Source organism: Chamaea fasciata, unplaced genomic scaffold (genome assembly GCF_029207755.1).
Source record: "Chamaea fasciata isolate MVZ Bird 193981 ecotype frontalis unplaced genomic scaffold, bChaFas1.0.hap1 SCAF_21, whole genome shotgun sequence".
Lineage (NCBI taxonomy): Eukaryota > Metazoa > Chordata > Aves > Passeriformes > Sylviidae > Chamaea > Chamaea fasciata.
Window position 1 is genome coordinate 1,109,472 of NW_027094106.1, and position 21,279 is coordinate 1,130,750.

Here is a 21,279-nt window from a genome sequence, read left to right on the forward strand (position 1 = left end):
TAATTGGCTGGAAAAGGTCAGCACTGTGGGCCTTGGGTGGTCAATTATTGGGTCAAAAGTCTAAATAATACAGGTGTCATCTTGTTATTGGGTGATTAGAACCTTAATAACCTTGGAAGGAGTTAGAGGTATCCATTTTACCACCATTTTCTAACTTGCTATTTAGACCTCATGCCTTGTGAGACTATAATATAGGTAAGAATTAATAAACACTGAGTCCAAACACCAAACTGTGACTCCCGTGTGTTAATCCTGGCTCCAACACGAAGAAAAGAAAATAAAAACCTCACACTGAGACACACAGGGAGCATCTGTGGGGTTGGAACTACAGGATCTTTATGTCCCTTCCAACCCAAACCACTCTTGGATTAACCTGTGCCCAAAGCTTTAGAGGGATCAGGTCTCTTCCTCACCCGGTGAAAGATCCAGTGCTGTGTTTCCTCCTAAATGAAAATTATTAGTGACTGGAATAGTTCAAACAATTCCAAGATCCCCTCCTGCAGAAGGGATGAGTCAGTGAAACATATGGCAGGGACAGATTTCTCCCACTTGAAAACATTTGTTCATTATTGTTCTTTCACGTGCTGCTTCAAATTCCCTTAAATCACAGTTTATAAGTTAATAAAATCTTGTAAGATCCTCTTTTGATCTCACACACAGGGGATTTGCAGGAACACTAGCCATACCTGGCTTCTTCCCTGCCTGTCTGTCATCAGCAAGAAGTTATTTACCTTCCAGACAGGACTCCAGGCCCCGGGCAATCGTTCCAAACCCACATTCCAAGCAGACCTCAAGCAGGCTGCTCTGCATTATCATTTTGCACAGTTATTTTAACACCCAGCGTTTCTGGGATCCTCTCCAGGCTCACCACCTTCCCTCCTGTCTGTGGGAGCTCATTTTCATGGACCCTGCTCGATTCCCTCTTCCAGCAGCACCAGGAGTCCCCAGCCTGGAGCAGTGCCCAGTGTCACCTCTGGCCCCTCCAGCGTGGGGCACATGCCCAGGTGACAGCAGAGGTGACACCTTCCCTCGGGAGAGCCCTGCTCCTCACGCTGCTCCCACCTGGATTGCTGCACAACAGCAGCCCCCAGCCAAAACCTGAGCCCTGCTGCATCAGCTGCTGCATAAACATGCAGAATAATCCCAGCTCTGTCACTTGACCTTTCAGAACACTTCAGAGACAGTTTCATGCCCCCAGAGTGGATTCAGAGCTGGAGTCTCAGAGAGGGACCTGCCTGTCCCTGCCTGTCCCTGCCCTCCTGCTCCCACCCCAGCCAAGCCGACAAGGTCCACTCAAGCTCTGCAAGAGGTCACAGGCAAAGCAAATCAGAGCTGAACTGGGCAACCCCAAAGAAAACCAGATTTTTAAAGGAATATTCCTAAGGCAGGAACTGCCTGTGTTTCTTGCCTGCTCAATTCTTTAGTTTCTCAACATCTTGGTGGAACAGAGGAATGAGCTCTGCCCTCAGGTGTTCCCAAGGCTGTGGGGCTCAACCACTACACTGAAAAAATCTCCCAGTCCAGAGTGATCCCCAGCATCTCCTGGCTTTGTACTTTTGGGGATTTGTTAGGTTTTGTCCTGATTTAAAATCAGAATAATTAGTTTCAAACTACTAAAATCATCATTAGCGTGATTTTCCAGCAGCACGCCCCGAGTCACAGCATTGCACTGTTACCCTTCTGTGCTTCAGTTAAATAACTCATGTCAGCTTCCTTCGATTTCAGGAATATCTGTACAAACCACCTGGAAATCTCCACACCGGAATAACCTGGGTGAGGCAGAGAGCTGGGCACGGAGCAAAGGGGTGCACATCCCCAGGCTGCTCCAGAGAGATCAATACAAACTTAATTCAGGAATTATCCAAGGAAAGATCATACATCCACCTCCTAAACAGAGCCTGAACTGTCATTACAAATTTTTAGAACTCCTGTTTTTATAAATATTTATAAGTATTTATAAATATTTCTGCTGGGAACAACAGGAGCAAAGAGAGCCATGAGCCAGGAATGGCCAAGTCACCCTGGAATCTCTGTCTCAGGAAGGAGTTGCTTGTTCCCACGTGGCCCCACAAGGCATTTCTGCCCCTCCTGCACCCAAACTGCAGGTGAAGAGGTGCATAGGGAGCTGCAACCCAAGTGAATCCCCCATGGCTGTGGGGCTGTGCCTGCCCCCCCGAGCTCAGAGTGAGGCCTCAGCCCTGACCACGGCTCAAGGGCACAGAATTCCTTCTCCTGGTGCCCACAGGACATGTCCAGAAGAGTCCAGTGGGTCCAACCCTCCCAGCAGGAGGACAGGGACCTGCCCTGATGTCCCAGCCCTGACCTCACCCCGTGGCACCCAGCCTGGAGGGCAGGAGGGTCCTTGGGAACCTTTTGTGTCCCAACTGAGCAGCAAGTGATCCAAGCAGAGCCCTCTAACACAGAGAGCACCTCCCTGCTAAGGAATCCTATTGCATTTTTCATGGAATCACAGAATCCCAGAATGGGTTGGGTTGGAAGGGACCTTAAAGCTCATCCAGTGCCACCCCTGCCATGGCAGGGACACCTCCCACTGTCCCAGGCTGCTCCAAGCCCCAGTGTCCAGCCTGGCCTTGGGCACTGCCAGGGATCCAGGGGCAGCCACAGCTGCTCTGGGCACCCTGTGCCAGGGCCTGCCCACCCTCCCAGGGAACAATTCCTGCCCAATCTCCCATCCATCCCTGCCCCCTGGCAGTGGGAAGCCATTCCCTGTGTCCTGTCCTTCCAGCCCTTGGAAACTGTCCCTCTCACACAAAGCCATGCTCAGAGGCTCAGGGTGCAGGAACTCAGCAGGTTAAATATGATGAGCAAGTCTCCAGTTTTCCCTGTTTTCTGACATTCCCATTCCCACACAATTGAATTGCCCCTCATTCACCCACAAAGTGATACAGAACTAAAAACAGACCCACTCCCCCCAGAAAATGAGGGTGAGTCAAAAACATCTCCATCAATCCACACACAGGAGGAATCAAACCCATGGGAAATGCAAGATCTATAAATAACACCAAACTCCAGTGAAGGAATCCCAGAGAAACAAACAGACAACAAATCCATCACCCAGAGATCCTCAATATGTTTGGCAGAAAGCTGCTGGAGAATGCACTTGTTGCTCTTTTCCAATGAAAATGGGACTGTCCTAAGGATTCCACATGGAAAAGGAGTGGCTTGTCTTGGGGACTGACATGTCCGAGCACAGCTGACACTGCACTGCTAAATCTGCCTTCCAGGAGCTTTGGCACGTGACAGAAGGAGGCTCAGGGGGATTTTCTACCTGGAAGGAGTTTTGAGACAGGGGGGGCGGTCTCTTGTCCCAGCTGACAAGGGGCAGGACAAGGAGGAAGGGCTTCAGCTTGTGCCAGGGGAGGCTTAGGGTGGAAATTGGGAAAAATCTCTTCCCTGCAGGGGGTGTCAATTATTGGAACAGGCCGCCCAGGGCAGTGGTGGAATCGCCATCCCTGAAGTCAGCATCCTTCCAAGTGTTCAAAAACCAGGTGGATGTGGCACTTGGGGACAGGCTTAGTGGTGGCCTTGGCAGTGCTGGGGAATGGCTGGACACAGAGGCCTTCTCCAAACTCCCGTTTCCCTGTCAGAGGCAAACCGTGGTTATCATGAGGTCTCCTTGTGACAGGCTGTGCTCAGGATGGAATGAGGCAACCTTGCTTCCCACTCACCCTCTGGAAGCACAGACAGAGGTGCTGTGGGTGTGTGAGAGCGTTTGTGAGACAGGTGGGACCTCAGCACACCCCAGGCCTCAGCCGCAAAGGCAAAGTTGCTTTCCCAGTGCTCTGGCAGAGCTGGCGGTGCTCACCTGGAGAAGAAAAGGCTCTGGAGAGACCTTAAAGCCCCTCTCAGTGCCTGAAGAGGCTCCAGGAGAGCTGGAGAGGGACTGGGGACAAGTGCTGGAGGGACAGGACACAGGGAATGGCTTAAAAACGCCAGGGGGCAGGGCTGGATGGGATATTAGGAAGGAATGAATTCCTGGCTGTGAAGGAGGGTGCCCAGAGAACAGTGGGGACAGGGACCACCCCGGGTCCTGGCCATGGTGTCCTGGCTGGAGCAGGGTGTGACATCCATGAGGAGCACTGACAGCTCCCATCAAAGCCTGCCTTTATCTGCTCAGAGCGAATTTTAACTATTCAGACTGAAATCTATCCTGGACCAGCTGGAGCTCTGCAGTTAATGCAAAGAGACAACATCTAATGGTGTCAGGACGTGTCTGCAAGGGAAACTTAGAATCTCTCAATGCATTGTGACAGAAGGAAATAGGGGAAAACCCTTCCCTAACTCTGATTCCACCCACTCCAGGCTTTTCGGCTGATAACTTCATTTCTAAGGTGATTAGCAACACCCTGCCTTTAATTAGCCATAGATTTCCCATTTAGCAGCTTTGCCTTATCTTTGCTCCCCTCTCTCCTCTGAAAAGTAGCTTCCAAAGTTAAGGGGAAAACACAATTACTGGGGCAGCTGAAATAATTCAGAATGTACCATAACAAGGGGCCAAATCATCAAACTGAGAAACAGAAAAACAAACAGCAGAAAAGGCAAAGAAAGAATGATTTCTCCTGTAAAGTCCTGAGAGACTTTATCTCTCCAAACCATGGCTTTTGGGGGACCAAACAACACGCACAGCCACGTTCCCAGCACTGCCATCCTCCCTGTTCCCACCTGGGACGTGCCCCATCCCAGGTCCCCAAGCCGAGCTCGTGCTGCCACGAATGGGATGCAGAAGTTGCTCCCCCAAACCTCTGTGCTCCCTTTGTTTCCCTGGCACAAGGCTTGTGGAATGTAGCAGTGGGACACCCCTATCCCAGCCAGCCTGTTCAACCCCAGTTTGGGAGATAAACACCTCCCCGTCATCAGCTGGTGGCCCTCTGTGGGTGACAAGCCCATTCCAGAACCCTCACACCCAGCAGGCTGGCTGGAATTTGACATTTTTCATGGATATATTTATACAGAGATGGGTGTTGGATCCTAAACCATCACTGGAGTGCTCCTCCAGGCTCTGGGAGTGCCACTGTCACCATCCCTGCAGAACTTCAGCAGTGGAATCACACGAAGGGGAGCTGGGAAACCACACACAGAGGGGAACAAAGGGAGGGAAACCAGCCTTTGGGAGCTCTGGAACTCTTGATCTCTGCAGGTGGACGAGCACTCCAGGAAGAGGAAAATCTGGATTTTCACAGATCACATCAGCCCTGGGGCTGTGGGATTGACCCAGAGCAGTGACTGGGCCACCTCTGAGGCTCAGCAAGGCCACAGCCAGCCCCACATCCAGAGCTGGGGGATGCAGAAGCATTTCCAAGTGCAAGGACCAAACCCTCTGGCACATCCCTGGCAGAGGGCAGCAGCCCTGGGTGGACCCACTCGAGCATCCTGCTGGAAATCCCTGCACAGCTCCATCCTGAACCACTGAGGAATTACCCTGGAGACCTGCAGGGAGAAGTCAAGGAGACTCCACGTCCTGCAGTTGGAACAGGAAAAGGAATTCCACTGCTGCACCTGTTGGTTTCTTGCCTCTGTCCTGAGGCCACAGAAAACCTTTCTGGGAGGATCAGAAGTAGCCAGATCAGGCCCAGTATCCATGGGCCATCTCCCTAAAATGGCACTTTCAAATGGACCTGCCCATCCCAGCCCACATCCATTCCAGCAGAGAATGGAAGCTGGAGGAGAGGGTTAAAACACATTTTAAAACTTAATTCTTTTTCTTCTTTGGCTCTCCTGTGCTCCTGTTTTGGCCTCATAGACAGGTCCCTGTCTATCTTGTGGCAGACCAGTAACAGAAATGTCCAAATTTTCCAGTGTCCCAATGTCCAACATTTCCTAAATTAATTCCTTTTGTAATGGCGACTAAAAATGCCAAAGGGGAGTGGAATCAGAGGCACTCCACAACCCCTAACCTGCAGCCAAAGTGGGTAATAACCACTTTTCATCCTCAGGCAACACAAGCAGTTTAACATCTGGCATACTGAGAGGTCAGAATAAAGCAAGATCTCCATCCATGCAGAGCAGGGATTCTCCAGGAGAAGCATTCCCACACACTGCAATGGAGTCTGGAGGCTTTTCCAAGGAAAAAATCTGTGCTGCGCTTCTGCAACAAACGCAACCCAACTTGCTCTAAACAGTGCATCAGTGCTGGCTGCACAAGGGATTATCACCCACTAAGATCCATCAGAGGCTTGGTGGGAAGCTGCATTTCTAAGATTGCGACCCCAAAGCCCAGGATGGGGAGAGTCCTCTGGAATTATGAATGTCCACACCCCCTAGGTTTGGGAAAACTGCTGGAAAACTGCATTTCACTTCCCAGAGCATCCGGAGTGATACCTGAATTTCTACAACGTGAAACTACAGCACCCACAGCCACTGCAGCTTTGTCATTTTAGTCTTCCCAGAAGGTAATCTTTTAAAAAGAGGAGCAGAGTATTTTTAAATCCCATCTTGGAGAAACCTTCTCCCAGCGGAACTCCCAGGCTCTGCTGGAGCTGGAGCCCAAACCTGCCTCCTGAGCCCCATCTGGCTGACAGCACATCCCTGCAGAGCACAGAGAGGTTTGGAGATACATCGTGGAGCAAATCTGGGTCGTCCTAATGAGTTTAGAGCTGAAATTCCTCAGTGCTCTGATGTTATCTGCTCAGCCTTGGCAGCGTGACAAGGACCTGATTATGTTGTAATAGCATAATGCAAAGATTATTACAGACTCATAAAAGACAAGTGCCTCAAAACCAGCATCCACAATACCTGGAGGCCCTGCAGAAGGAGCTGAACACGCTGGGCTTTGTGCACTCCTAGCACAGAAATTACCTGCAGGATCTGACCCTGATCTGCTTGGAGGTTGCTCTTTTTTTTATTATTTTATTGCCAGTAATGTACCAAAAGCATCTTGATCTCATTTTCCTATTACCATTTCTGTCAGAGCTGTAAAAATAAACCAGCATAAATAGCTCCCCAGGATTCTGATCTATTTTTCATGCACAAAAAGCCTTTAGAGGAAATGATCCACAGCCAGTTCTTCAGCCTAACAGGATTCCATGTGGGGAGTGGCAGGAGGAGAGGGAACGTGCCAGGGAGCATTGGAACCAGGAGAGGTGGTTCTGAGACAGAATTATTGATGCAGAGAGAGGCAGCTGAGGGACAGAGCAGCTCCTGAGCTGACAGCACCCAGCTCCATGGAGCTGCTTCCAGCCTTTGTGACTCCAGCACATCCCCATGCTCTGTGATCTGTCATTGCAGATATTCCCACCATTCCTGATGGGAAGGTCAAGAGAGAGCCAAGCTCCTCCATGGATGTTCCTGCATGGGTCTGATTGGCTGTGACTCTGCCCATCCCGCTGGAAAACTGCTCAAGGAATGTGTCAAAAGAGCAGCTCCTGAGTTCAGAGAAGGAAAATGCAGAGGGAGGGACAGAGGCAGGGTCTGGGTGTGGGAATTGAGTGATGTGACTGTGAGCAGAGACACACGGGGACACACAGGGATGTGCGGGGACACACAGGGACACACACAGGGACACACAGGGAGGCACACAAGGTATTTTACTCTTTGTCCATGCTCAGAGCCACACCTTGGGATGTTTCCTACGCTTGTCCCATTCCCCTGCCATGGGCAGGGACACCTTCCACAATCCCAGCCCTGTCCAGCCTGGCCTTGGGCACTGCCAGGGATCCAGGGGCAGCCACAGCTGCTCTGGGCACCCTGTGCCAGGGCCTGCCCGCCCTCCCAGGGAACAATTCCTGCCCAATCTCCCATCCATCCCTGCCCTCTGGCAGTGGGAAGCCATTCCCTGTGTCTGGTCCCTCCATCCCTTGTCCCCAGTCCCTCTCCAGTTCTCCTGGAGGCACTTCAGGCCTTCAGGCACTGTCCCAGACTGCAACAAGGTCCTCCCAGAGCCTTCTCCTCTCCAGGCTGAACATTCCCAGCTGTCCCAGCCTTTCCTCCCAGCAGAGCTGCTCCATCCCTCTGCTCCTCCTGGAGCCTCCTCCGGACTCTTCCAGCAGCTCCAGGTCCCTGCTATGATGGGAGCCCTGAAGTTGGACACTGTGAATCCCACGGCTGCATTTCAGCTGATGGTGGGTCAGACAGGAGGGAATGCCCGCATGTCCAAGAGAGTCAGAGGGAGCCAGGACCAAACCTGCTTTTGTGTCTTGCCCAGCCCCAGGGACACTGCACTGCCACCATCAATGCAGTGATGCCCAGGCTGGGCCAGTGGGATTTGGGATCCCTCATTAGAGAGGGGCAGCAGGATGTGCCCATTCCTGCGGGACAGATCTCTACCCGTGGGCTGTTCCTGCCACTGCCCAGCTGCAGGATGGAAACATCCAGCCAAGCTCCAAACCAGATGGTTGGAGCCCAGGAGCCCTGCCACGATTTTGCCACTCTCTCCACCATCTGCTTGTTTTCCCTGGCAGGGTTTTAACTGGAGATGCCACTGGGGATGGCCACTCTCCAGCGTAGCCATCGTGTCCTTGGAAATAATGAACACTCTGCAAGCAGGAGAGTTTAGAGTTTAAAGCCTGAGTAATCTCTGTAGCTCTGAAAGTCCCATCAGCAAACTCCCTGATAAGTGACTGCCACAGAGCTCCCCAAAAGCTCCAAATGTTAAAATTCCCCTAAATCCCTGGAAAAGCCCTGAGCAGAGCTCTCTTGGGTTAATGACCTCCTAACTGCTGCTCCTCTCATGCTGGTGGCACCAGCAGCTCCTTCAAGTGTGGCCAGCTTCTGAAACATCTCCCAGCAGGACAGAGCAGCCTCTGAGATGGAGTTCTGATGGGAAATTTGGGGGCAGCATTCAGGTGATGACAGCTGATCTGTCCATGGAACACTCCAAGACCTCATGAGAGGCCAGCTGGACTCTCTCTTTCATCTCCAGATGTTCCCAGAGCGAGTGACATGGGCCTGTGCTCACTGGGAGATGTTGGTTTGACAAAACCCACAGCACTTCCTTGCTGGAGACAAACTTTGGGTGAGTTGCCACTGATTCCTGCGCCCCTGAACTTCTCACAGCAGCCAGAAATGCAACTTTTCCACCAGCACAGCCAGGGAACAGCTGAGAGACAGATTTGGAAAGGCTGGAAGCAAAAATGTATCTGATTCAAAATGTTTTCCTCCTGTTCTGCACAGAACTGATTAAAAGCAGAGCTGAGTCCCATTTTTATTATTAATGGTATTAACACTCAATCTAATCTGGCTCTAAGCCTTGTTTGGATGTTAATTCCTGCCCTCCCTGAGCCCAGCAGCACAAGTCCCAGTGTCTTTCCCAGGGTTTCAGCCTCCTTTGTCTCAGCAGAGCAGCAACAGCTTTGTGCTGAGCCCAGAAAGGATCTGGAGATGGCTGTGGCTGTGGATACCCTGGCACATGCAGGTGTTACACCCCCACTTTAATGGGCCTGGTGTTGGTGGCATGAAAATGCAAACGGATCTTGGTCAGTTCATCCCCTTTTCGATCAAGGGTGAATTTATGCGTTTGCATTATTTATTGCAATTGAAGAATCACAGACCTTAAGGAAAACACCCCAGGTTTTCTGGCAGTGCAGCCTCAGGGGCCCTCCCTGAGCCAAAACCCACCCCAGCCAAGGCAGGCAGAACACATTCGAAATTGCAGGTTGGGATGACCCAATCCCTGGGGACAAGAGCCCCTTCAGTCCCAGCTCCATGAGGAGATCTGAGGTGACAGCAGAGCCACCCTGCTGCACAGCCACAGGCAGCTCTGCCACCTCCAGCTGGGCCCAGCCCCACTCATGTGTCCCCACATATCTCAGGGAAGGGCTGACTGAGCTGATCCTGGCACAGCTGATCCAGTGCTGGGGCTTGGAAAGGGACCTGCTGAGCTGGAAAGGGACCCCAGACCTCCCTTCAGCCTGAATTATCCTGCTGGAGGAGAAGGGAATACAGGTGACCTCCCCCCTGATAACTAACAGCTGTGTTAATTACCCAATACAGCCTGGCCCCTGACGAGCCACAGCTATAGCCAGTAAGGATGAGTGAGATAAAAGAGGGGGTGAGCTGGTGAGGGAAGGATCATCATGGAGGAGGAACCTTGAGAAGCATGAAGGGGTGAATCCTGAAGCAGGATCCTGGAGAGAGAATCACAGCTGTGAGGTCAGTCTGGGTCTGCAGTTAGAGCCTGTTGTTGGAACTTGCGGTCACAGTCTAGCCAGGTAAAAGCCTGCAGTCACAGTCTAGCCAGGCAAAAGCCTGCAGTCACAGTCTAGCCAGGCAAAAGCCTGCAGTCAGAGTCTGCACACTAATACCTGCAGACAGAGTTTAGCAGGAAATAACCAGCAGTCAGAGGCTGCGAGGGAAACTCAGAGCAGGAGCTTGCTGCAGCCGGTGTCAGTGAACAGTTGGAGCCAGGATGGCTGAGCTGTAGAGAGGAATAAACCAGGACCCTTTTCATGTTGTGTTTAACAAGAAGTCTGTGCCTTGGCTCATTTTACCCTCTAATAAGAGGGCTGCTGCAACATTCTTCAATTGTCATGAAGGGATGCCTGACATGGATGTATGGAGGTCCCAGTGAGGACACTGCTGGGTCTGGGGAGGGAAGGTGTGAAATCCTGTCTTGGCTCCTCCCCTGAGCAGCCTGACAAGACCTTTCTGTGCTGTTTAACTTTGTCCTCTCCTTTTATAGCCCCTGACTGAGGCACAGTCAGGAGCACAGAGCTGTCACAGCTTGGGGATGGCTCCTGCTGCACTGGCAGTCCCACCTCAGCTGGGGCCTGCTCAAGGTACTGGAATAGCAGGAAATTCTCTTCTAGGGACGTTTTTAACTTCAGTGTCTATTGCAGCCTTTTCCAGTTATTCTTATCTCCATCTCCATGTCCTGTGAATTATCCCAGTTGAGAAGATCCCTTCAGAAACTTCTCCAGGTTGGGTTACTGTGCACCACTTAAGAACTCTTTTAAATTACCCTCTTCCCAAACATTGTGGCACTGGAAAGTCAGTGCCCACAGGTACCAGAGTGGAAACCTGGTCTGGGATGTTTTCCATCTTCCTTAGAGCGTGGAGGAGATGGGATCATTCATTGTGTGATGCTGAGATGGATCAGGAGACAAATTCCTTTTGGTCACGTAGCAAACAGCACGCAAGGACCTGAGCTGTGCCTGGGGTCTCAAAGAACAAAGGGTGGTGACAAGCTGGAGGCTTTTAAAGCTCAACCTCTACTTTTACTGATCAAAGACTTCCAATAAAGTTCTACCAGAGGAGCTGAATCAGGAGAGCTGAGCAGCACAAGGCACACTGCCAAGTGAGAGGGATCAACCTTAAGGAATCCTGACAGGCAATAAAAGCCCTGTTTTCCTGAGCAGTCAAATCCCTGGAGTGAATTAAACTGTGCTGGATATTGGTGCAAACAGTCATTTCTGCACGAGCTGCATCCTGAGGCTTTGGATCAAAGCAAACCAAACCACCTCTGCGGGGGTCATGGCCTTGCGTCATTGATTTATTTACAAAGTTTAGGACCTGATATTACTTATTTTGTGTGAAATGCACAGAACAGAGATTGAGGGAAGACCAGACAGGAAAACTTTCCTGCCTTTATCTGACAGGATTCTGTTTACTCCTTGAATACTGCTGGGCTTTCCTTCACTCTTTTCTGTATGAAAGTCTCCCTAAATATCAAATAAATTTTAAGAATTTCAGTTCAAAGTCCACAACTTAGTAGTCACTATTTAAGGTTACCCAACATGAATTTGTTTCTATTTCTGTAACACAACCCTTTTTAAAAATCACTAATTAATGTGTCCCTCAGCAAATAATAATAAACAAACATAAATTAATAAACATCCCTCTGCAGAATAACAATGCCTTGACTCCCTGGAACCACCCTGCCAGCCCAGTTAGCAGCACTAAATCTCAAGCAGCACTGGCTAATTTCAAGATTACATTTTAATAACAGCAGCCCAGTCCTTATCTTTCCCCAGCCTCCTCTTCTCCTTGATCTCCCAATTAAGGATAAGAGCAGTGGAAGTGATCCAGCCCCACCACGCAAACAGATTTGACCCAAATTTCTATTACCAGGCCATAAAAGAGTTCCCATGGACTTTTTTTTCCCAAGGGAGCCTGTTGATAAAAACGACTGTTTCTGTTTATTTCTCTGGGCACATTCACAGGAGCTCACACACTCAGAGATTTGATTCTAACAGAAGGAATCCATTGCCATTCCCTGGAAAACAGCCTCAACCCCTCCCACCAGGAGGAGGACAATGATTATTCTCTAATCAGATATTTCTAGGAAAGCCATTCTTACAGCTTATTACACATCCTGTACACTCAGTGTCCTGGGAAAGCCGTTTCCTGCAATCCTTCCCCTTCCTACAGCTCCAGGAATGGGGAGGAAAGGAAGTCAGGCTGCTGAGGAGGAGAATTGCTCTCCCATCCTTCAATTAGAACCAGAGAGTCCAGGGAAAAACGTGGATTTCTTATCATGGATTCCTCACCCAGGGAATTCAAGGCAGGCTGGACAGGGTCTGGAGCACCCTGGGATAGTGGACGGTGTCCCTGCCCATGGCAGGGGGTGGGACAAGGTGGTTTTCAGGTCCCTCTCAGCCCAAACCAGTCTGGGATCTGTGATTCTCCCACATCAGCAGCTCTCTGTGCCCTGCAGCTCCTGGAGAGCAGCGGAGGGGTGGGCAGTGAGCTGCCAGGGAACAGTGGGGAGAGATTCCAGAGGAAGAACAAACAGGGAAAAATGGACAAGCAGGAGCCCAAGGGGTGTGGGTGGAGCTGTACCCCAGCCCTGGTACCCCAGCCCTGGCACAGCCCCCCAGCAGCTCCTGGGCTGTCTGGGCAGGCTCTGCCTCCCCACTGAAGCTGCTCACACAAGGAGTCCCCAGCCCACCCGCAGGACCTTGGTGACACCAACACCCAGAGGCAACAGGTTCTGGGTTCTGCAGCAGGACACAAACCCAGCAGGGCACCGCTGCTCCTCCAGGGCTCCTGGCATCTCCAGCAAGGGGACAAGGGACAGCCTTCCCAGGGACAACAACCTGGGCTGATTGTCCCACCCCATAAGGACAGAGTGGCTTTGCCAGCAGATACGATGTCCTCAGAAAGCTCTAAAGCTCTTTGTGACATCACCCACTCAACTGGCCAAGTTCCTGGTACAAAGCTGCTTGGAGATTTCTCCATGTGACGTTCCTGGAGGGGACATTCCTGTCTGGACTGATACTTGGAAAGTCACCCGGTACCCCGTGGGGATGGGCAAGGCTGGCTGGGGCTCTCTGACGGGCTTTTGTGAGGCACCAATGAAGGACAAGATCAAGGCCCAGAAAAGCCTCCTGCCCCGGGGGTATGGTGGGTGCTCTGCACACCCCCAGCCTATCCCACCTCTGCACCAGGAGAAAGGCTGTGGGAAAAGGCACTGGAAAAAGGACAAGGGCAGGAGGCTGAAGGACGTCCCCAGAGCAGCAAACAGGGCCAGACTGTGCCCTGTTATTTTGGTCTGAGAGGCTGGAAAAGGTGGGAGCTCCTGATGTCCCTGTCACCAGTTTAATTCATTCTGCCATGTTTGTCATCTTGTATATGGAAATCCCTTCCAACACAAGATCGTATCTGGGGCCTGGAATCCCCCAATGAATAATGAAATGAAAAATGAAGCATCAGGTCCTTCCAAACAGGAGGATGGTGGTCACCCATCCCCTTCCAAATTCTGCCTCAATTCAGGGAGAATTTCATCTTGCTCTGAGCCCCCCTCAAGCTTTGCTCCTGTCTCTCCTGAGCACTCCCAGTCACTCACACGTCTTGAGCTGACTTTCATTAAATTGAGATTAAAAGGACTTTCTCCACAGACACAATCATAAAACGGAAAATGTTTCATTTCAGCTTTTTTCCTCCAAATCCGAGCCTTGCCATTCAAGGGCACCCAGCACTAATAACTTCCCTGCTGAAGCAGCTCCTTCTCTTTGATTCCTTTCAAACAACCACAGAGGCTCCAAACCCCAGAGCTGCGGCACAGGAAACGTCCTCAGGCACAGATTTACAGCCCCGTGTGCTCAGACCCAAGGGAAGGGCTGGGGCTGGGCAGGTTTGGGTTGGATTTTAGGAAAAGGTTCTTCACCCAGAGGGTGCTGGGCACTGCCCAGGCTCCCCAGGGAATGGGCACAGCCTGAGGCTGCCACAGCTCCAAGAGTTCCCAGGGATGCCCAGGGTGGGATTGTTGGGGGTCTGTGCAGGGCCAGGGGCTGGATCAACCATCCCTGTGGGTCCATTCCCACTCAGGAGATTCCATGATTCCATGACTTGACCTGTGAGACCTCACTGCACCCTGAAAACAAAGGACATGGACAACCCTGCTCTGGTCTCGCACTTTGCCCTGACAGGGATTTGCTGTGAATTCCATCTTCCCATGTCTGAAAAACAGAGATGAGTCCAAAGCATCTAAAAACTTTATCTTTAAAAATCTGGAATTTTCTTTATCTTTAAAAATCTGGAACTCGCTGGTGATTCCAGTGAAATCCTGCCAAAAAGGAAATGGAGCATTTCAGTAGAATGGATGGAGCCTCATTTAGAGCTCATCAAAATGAAGGGTGTCTGCATTTCTGGGCTTGCAGGAAGTTCAAAACTCTCAATAATTGATAATAAAAGTGAAATGGAGCAAAATTTCAGATTTAGTGCAACCAAACATCCTCATTAACTCTACATTTCTGAACTTCAGTTTTGGAAACTTTTCACGGTTTTTTTCTGAAATGCATTTGCAAACCCAAATAGAAATGATGAGATTTGGAAAGCAGAATGTAGGAAGCAAACAAGGCAGAAGAAAAGGGACAATGAGCAGTGCTGTGTCCTCAGGTCACACCAAAATTATGACTCATTCCTTGCTCATTTGTTTAGATTTCAACACTAATTGTTATTAGTCTCTAATTCATCTTCATCCCTGGGCTTGGCACAAGTGTAAAACAACAAATACAGAAATTTCCTGTGAACACACAAAACCAAAAGAGATGGAAACAAAGCAGAAAATCGGAAGATCCCACTTTGATTGCGCCCAGATTTATCCCTACATTTTTCTGCTGGAGAAAGTGCTCACTGCTGCAGCCTCGGGGATGATTTTAGTGCATCCCTTTGCTCCTGCAAAATCACACAGGAGAAGAACTTCTCCAACACTGCTCACATTTTGCAAGTCATGCCAGCATATTAAGGTTATTTTATTTATTTGATTTTATTTTCCCTGTGAGTCACCAGGCAGTCTTAAAGTCACTGCAGAACTTACAGCAATGAAAAGCCTTCAACCAAATTCCCTTCAAAATGAGACCTGGGCCACATTCTGGCTCCACTTCAAATTACACTTGGAAAGTGTGAGCCAAGTCCCTAAAGGAAAATGGAAACACTTCCGTGCACTCCAAAAGCCCTGGGATGATCCCAGCCCCTGAACCCAGAAGCACCAATGCCATCAGCAGCCCCCACCAGGGCTGGCACTCCTGGCACAAAATGCTGGCAAAACTCTGTGTTTAATTTAAAAGCTGCGTCCAGGTGCAAAAGGAGCTGCTCCTTCCAGGCTCCGGAGCTGGAAACCCCTCTCAGCTCTTCTCTGGTGTAACTGGAAGCTGCTCAGTGACCTCCCCTGGAAAGGAGCTCTGCCAAGAACAGTTATCCACATCCTGCTGGAGCAGGGATAAATCCTGCCTGGAACTCACATCTTCCTCACTGCCATGGGCAGCTCAGACAGGGACAGGCTGGGGTTCTCCTGCTCCTCCCTGGAATTTCGGGGTGTTCCAAACCTTCTGTCTGAGCCTACAGACTCTTCCCACCACACAATGGTTCTCCTGCATTTTTAATGAAGGGTTTCTTGCTGAAAGCACCAGGACAGAGCAGCTGAACGTCTGTTTCCAGCCCAGCTCAGAGCCCACAGAGCTGCAGGAAAGGAAAGGCTCAGGTGTGGTGTCCCCAAAGCTGCCCCACCCCGGGGGAGCAGAGCACAGGTACAACACACACAGCTCCTGTATCAGTGTTCACTGATAATGGGGCTTTGTGTGTGCTCAGCAGGCATTTAATAACTCACCTTGTTCTCATTTGCTCTGTGCTGTCTGTCATGGTTTGGGTGCTTTTAAACGTCTTCAGAGCTATTTAGAATTACTCATCCTTCTGCAGCATGAAATGAGAATCTGAGCTCCAACTGCTGGGACAGAGCTTGTCACTGATGGGTTTCATCTCCTCTAATTACTGCTGAGACAGATGTCTCCAGCACAGAGCCATGACTCAGCCTCCCAGGGACCCACAATCCCCGTGCTCCAGAAAAAAAATGGCAGGAAAAACTTCTCCTTGGGCTTTGAACTGCCAGAGGGCAGGGCTGGATGGGATATTGGGCAGGAATTGTTCCCTGGCAGGGCGGGCAGGCCCTGGCACAGGGTGCCCAGAGCAGCTGTGGCTGCCCCTGGATCCCTGGCAGTGCCCAAGGCCAGGATGGACACTGGGGCTTGGAGCAGCCTGGGACAGTGGGAGGTGTCCCTGCCATGGAGGGGTGGGATGGGTGAGCTTTAAGGTCCCTTCAAACCCGAAGGACTCCAGGATTCCATGAGGTGTTTGGGGGTGATCTTCTGCCTAAACTCCAGCCTTGACCTGGGCTTTGTCCAAGCTGGGAGTCCAAGCCCAGCCTGGAGAGAGAGAATGGGGCTGGCACAGAGGTCCCAGCAGCAATCCCATGGACACGGCTCAGCCCAGCCAACCCACCAGGCCCCAGGAACTCCATTTCCATGAAAACACAATCTGGAGACTCCTTTTCATCCTCACCGGTCCCAGATCAGGCAGCAGAGCAGAACAGAGGCACGGCACTGCACTCCGGGAGCTTGTCCAGTCTGCCCACTGCAGTGATTTACTGGGAGCACTGGGAGGACACACAGGTTTAACTGTGGAGGCTGCTCACCAGACCCACACAACCACACCAGCAATGAACCCTCCATGGTGGCCATCAGCCTCACACCAGCTGATTTAACTTCTCCCCAGCTCCACAGAGGCGTGACAGAGCCAGGATTCCACTCCACCCGCCTTAAAGCCAGACTTTGCTGGCTCGCACACCTGCTGCACAAAGCACAGCAATCCTTGGTGCTGCCAGTGGCATCGTGGGAGGGTGGCACAGGGACTTGGGCCTCGTCCCCGACCTGTGAAATCCCTTAGAATGAACTAATAGAAGTTGTTAAACAAATGTGGGATTCCAAGGCAGGCATTCATTTCTGCACTGTCAGGGGTCACAGCCCACATCATCTGCAATCCACAATTAAGGGGTGTTCAACTCCCTGCAAAGACAGCAACAATTACTCAGGACAATGAAACTGCAGTTGCTGTTTTCCTCAGAAGTACTTTGCTTTGCCCAAACCCCATTGTTGTACTTCATTTTCACACTGGTAGTGTTTCCCTTTTCTCTGTTTTCTAATTGAGAAACCAAACCTCAGAATTTTCACACCCCAAAAAAGGAAAAGAAAGCTGAAAACCATTTTTTTTTCTCATTTTCCCTTCCTGCTTTGGAGAGAAACTTAAACAGCCAGAGGGCATGGTTGGATGGGATATGGGGAAGGAATTGTTCCCTGGGAGCGTGGGCAGGGATGAAATTCCCAGAGCAGCTGTGGCTGCCCCTGGATCCCTGGCAGTGCCCAAGGCCAGGCTGGACTCTGGGGCTTGGAGCAGCCTGGGACAGCGGGAGGTGTCCCTGCCCATAGAGGGGTGGCACTGGATGGGCTTTAAGGTCCCTCCAACCCAAACCTGTCCCTCCACTTGTGTCCCTCCCATCCCCACAGACAGCCCAGCTGTGGGGCCAGACGCAGAGAGATTTGCAGGGAGGTGAGATGGATATTACAGAGCTCATCCACACATGGGATTGTTTAGGAAGGGCTTAGGTCTGGCACCCCCACCCTCCTGGAGCGCTGCAGACACTCCTGGGAGGGCCTGGTGGAAGCAGCATTTTTTAGGCCTAAGGCAATGCCTATCAAAATCAATACAAAATTCCTACAAACCTCACCAGACACTGAATAAGGACTAAAATATTCAGTCACCAGCCAGAAGCTCAAGCTGTAGTTAAGTCCTTGTTAAGCAGAATAAACAGATTAACCTAAAAAAAAATAAAAAAAAAAAAATTAAAAGCTTTTGTCTCTGCTGGCTGGACACATCCACAGAGTGAGGGAGGATGTGCAGGACCATCCCGGGAGGCAGGTGGGAGCAGGAGAGTCAAACCCCTCCAAAAGCAGGGATTTGTTGGGACAGGTTTTAAGCCAGGCTCATCTGCTCTGCCTTGGCTGTGCACAGGAAAGGCCCCTGGTCCCTGACGGTCTCCCTGCTGTGGAGAGAGAGGGATGGGCACAGCTGGAGCTGCACCCAGGGGAGCACCCAGCTCCCTCCTGCACTAATTAGGTTAATTAAGACTAAACAGCTCATTTCTACACAACTCTGTTTCACCAGATGCCACGGCAGAGGCTCTGCCTGCCATAAAGCCAGGGAACTGAGGTGTGGATGCAGGCCCAGGGCTGTCCTGCCCCTGTTGGTACCTGCAGGAACAACCCCAAACTGCACAGACACTGTCACAGTGACAGTCACACTGTCACAGCCACTGCTGGCCAAACGATTACAGGTTTCTGAGCTCATCCACACCATCACATCAAATCAAATCTGTAAAACAGCAGGAAACCTGCAGGGAGCCACGGGAAGAAAACATCTTTGAAAACTTGGAACGGTGACTCACTCGAGGAGTGCAAGAACTGGTGAGAACCGAGATGCTGAGAGGGTTTGAAAAACAGAATAATGAGCCCCAAATCTCAGAGGCTGAGCTGTGAATCCATTGTTCATGTGACTGGGGGGTTCAGGCAGCACCCACTGACGCCCCTGAGAAGAGCAGGTCCACGGACCACTGGGCACTTCCTGAGACTCTCCATGACAAGAGGCACCAAAGTGACAGAGGAATCAAAAATCCAGAGCTGGGCAGATCAAATCTGGCAGTCTCTGATCAGCCTCATGTGATTTCACTCTGACTCTTAAATCTGTTGGCTTCAACCCACGGTAAAAAGACACATTCTAGGGAAAGGCACATTCTTACAGGGCTCTGCTCTGCCATCTGCAAATCATTATTCCTCCTCCATAAAAATAACGAAGTGCAAAGGGCTACAAGAGGAGGAAGAAATTCCTTAGCTTCTTCCAACAAGAATTTTTACCAGAAGCCAAAAAAGAGGAGAAAAGACCTGGGTGCAGCATGTCCACTTCCAAAGCTGAGGGAAAAGGGGAGCAAAAAAGGAGCAGAAAAGCTCCGCATGAGTACATCACATCCCAAACCTCTCCAGAGCAGCGACTGAACTGACAAGAGGAGTGGATCAGATCTGGGGAGAAATCCTTCCCTGGGAAGGTGGGGAGGCCCTGGAGGATGCCCAGAGAAGCTGTGGCTGCCCCTGGATCCCTGGAGGTGCCCTGGACAGGGTAGCCTGGGACAGTGGAAGGTGTCCCTGCCCAAACAAGGTGGATTTTAAGGTCCCTTCCAACCCAAACCATTCTGGGACTCTGGGATGCTGCTGACACAGCTCCAGCCACACGAGAGGAAAAAAGCCAGCAAGGAGCCACCTCGAGGGGTGTCTGTCCCCACCCCGTGCTCGGGCTGGCAGGACAATTTGTGGTTTTGGCTTCATCCTGTCCTGGGAATGAGGGGGAGAAGCCTGGCCCAAAGCAAGCAGCTGTTCAGCTGCTATCTCACGATCTTTTAGATGAGTATTTTTTCCTTTCCAATGTGAGTCATGAGACTGAACGAGTGAGATTGTAAAATTAAGGAAGTTATCAGCTCTCCATCACTGGAAACATAAACCCCCTTTTTTCTCCAGTAACAATTAACAAGGAGCAACAGCAGATAAACTGGAGCTGGCTGCTTCCATCCCCACCTAATCTTCAAACAACTGAAACCCCCCCAGAACTGCTGCTCCTTATCTGCAGCACAGTCCCTGCAGATGAGGCTGTCTCCACAAAAAGGATAAGGATGTACAGGTAAAAAGCAGATAGAGAGATGGGGGAAATGCTCTCTGCAGGCTAAGTAAAGAGGCCAAAATCTCCAGAGCTATTGGTGAGAAGCAGCACAGGAGGAGAGATGAGAGGGAGCAGAGGAACTCCTGGAGCTGGGATGACAAAGGTGCCATGCACAGCCTGAGCTCCTGGGGCCTCTTCCTGGGAGTGCTGTGGGAATGTGGAATTAGCAGCTAGAGCAGAGGGGGGTTTGGAGGTTAAATCTCAGCTCCACGACAGTGGAGCTCATTTGGCCATGTCCAGCCCTCCTGGGAAACTGGGGCTCTCCGGGAGCAGCCTGCCCAGACGAAGGTGGGGACCTGCCCCTTCTCCAGCTGCCCAGCCCCACCCAGCAGCAGCCCCAGGCTTTCCCTGCTCTTCCTCCACCTCAGACTGACCCACAGCAGGTTTGGTTGTTGCCCTCCAGGTCTTCCACCGGATCCAAGTGCAGGTGGGCTTTGGCTTTCCCAATCCACCCTCACACACCTGGATCGTGTCTGCGTTCTCCCCGAAGGATCTCACTCTGCTTTCACCTTTGGAATGTTGCTTTTTTATATGCCAGGAGCTCCTTCTCCACCCACACAGACTCCTGCCACCTCTCCTTGACTTCCTGCATGTCCCAATGAGCCACAGGTAGATGATCCTGGAAAATCGACCCATCCACATGGACCTCGTTTCAGTTTGTGCTCTTTATTTCAAAGAAAGGTCAATATAAAGTAACTCCGAGCACACCCCAGTCCTTTTGGATCTCCCTCCTGAGCTGAGAAGTCCCAGCAAGCTCTACTAAAGCTGCAGTTAGATATCACACTGCTAAACTACTAGAGACAAGACATCACAGAGAGATGGTTTGGGCTTTGTTTTTTTTTTTGAGCAAGAAAGTGCTGGAAGCAATTTTACCTCTCTTTTATCCAAACCTGAAACATATTATTGAGCTCTCTAGATTCCATTAAGGCATCAAAGCTGTGTTCCACACCGTGGTTCTTTAAAAAAAAAAAAAATCCAAAGTCTGCTTTCAGCTTGAACTGTCAAAATATTTTCCAGATGCAACGCAGGTACACACTGAGGACTGCCAGTCATCCCCATGTCTTCCCTGGAAAGGACAATTTCACTTTCCTGCTTGCTAAGTTTTTAATTCCTTTTGTGGGCACACTTCCTCCTAAGTTTCTGTGAAAGGTAAGTAAACAAGCTGTGATTTGCACAGGACGCCCACGGACGCATGTGAGAGACAACACGGCAGACACAGCACTGCTGCTCCCACAGAGACAGCCAGGAGAGCAATAAACGCTCCAGCAGGGCTGAGGCTTCTCCCCAGGG

The 21,279-nt window shown here is 50.9% G+C and overlaps 1 protein-coding gene across 1 annotated transcript in view; it reads right to left on the bottom strand.

Annotated features, from left to right (window-relative positions):
- The window catches only part of GALNT17 (polypeptide N-acetylgalactosaminyltransferase 17), a 199,352-nt gene that overhangs the window by 16,108 nt on the left and 161,965 nt on the right, over positions 1-21,279 (bottom strand). The window lies entirely within an intron of this gene.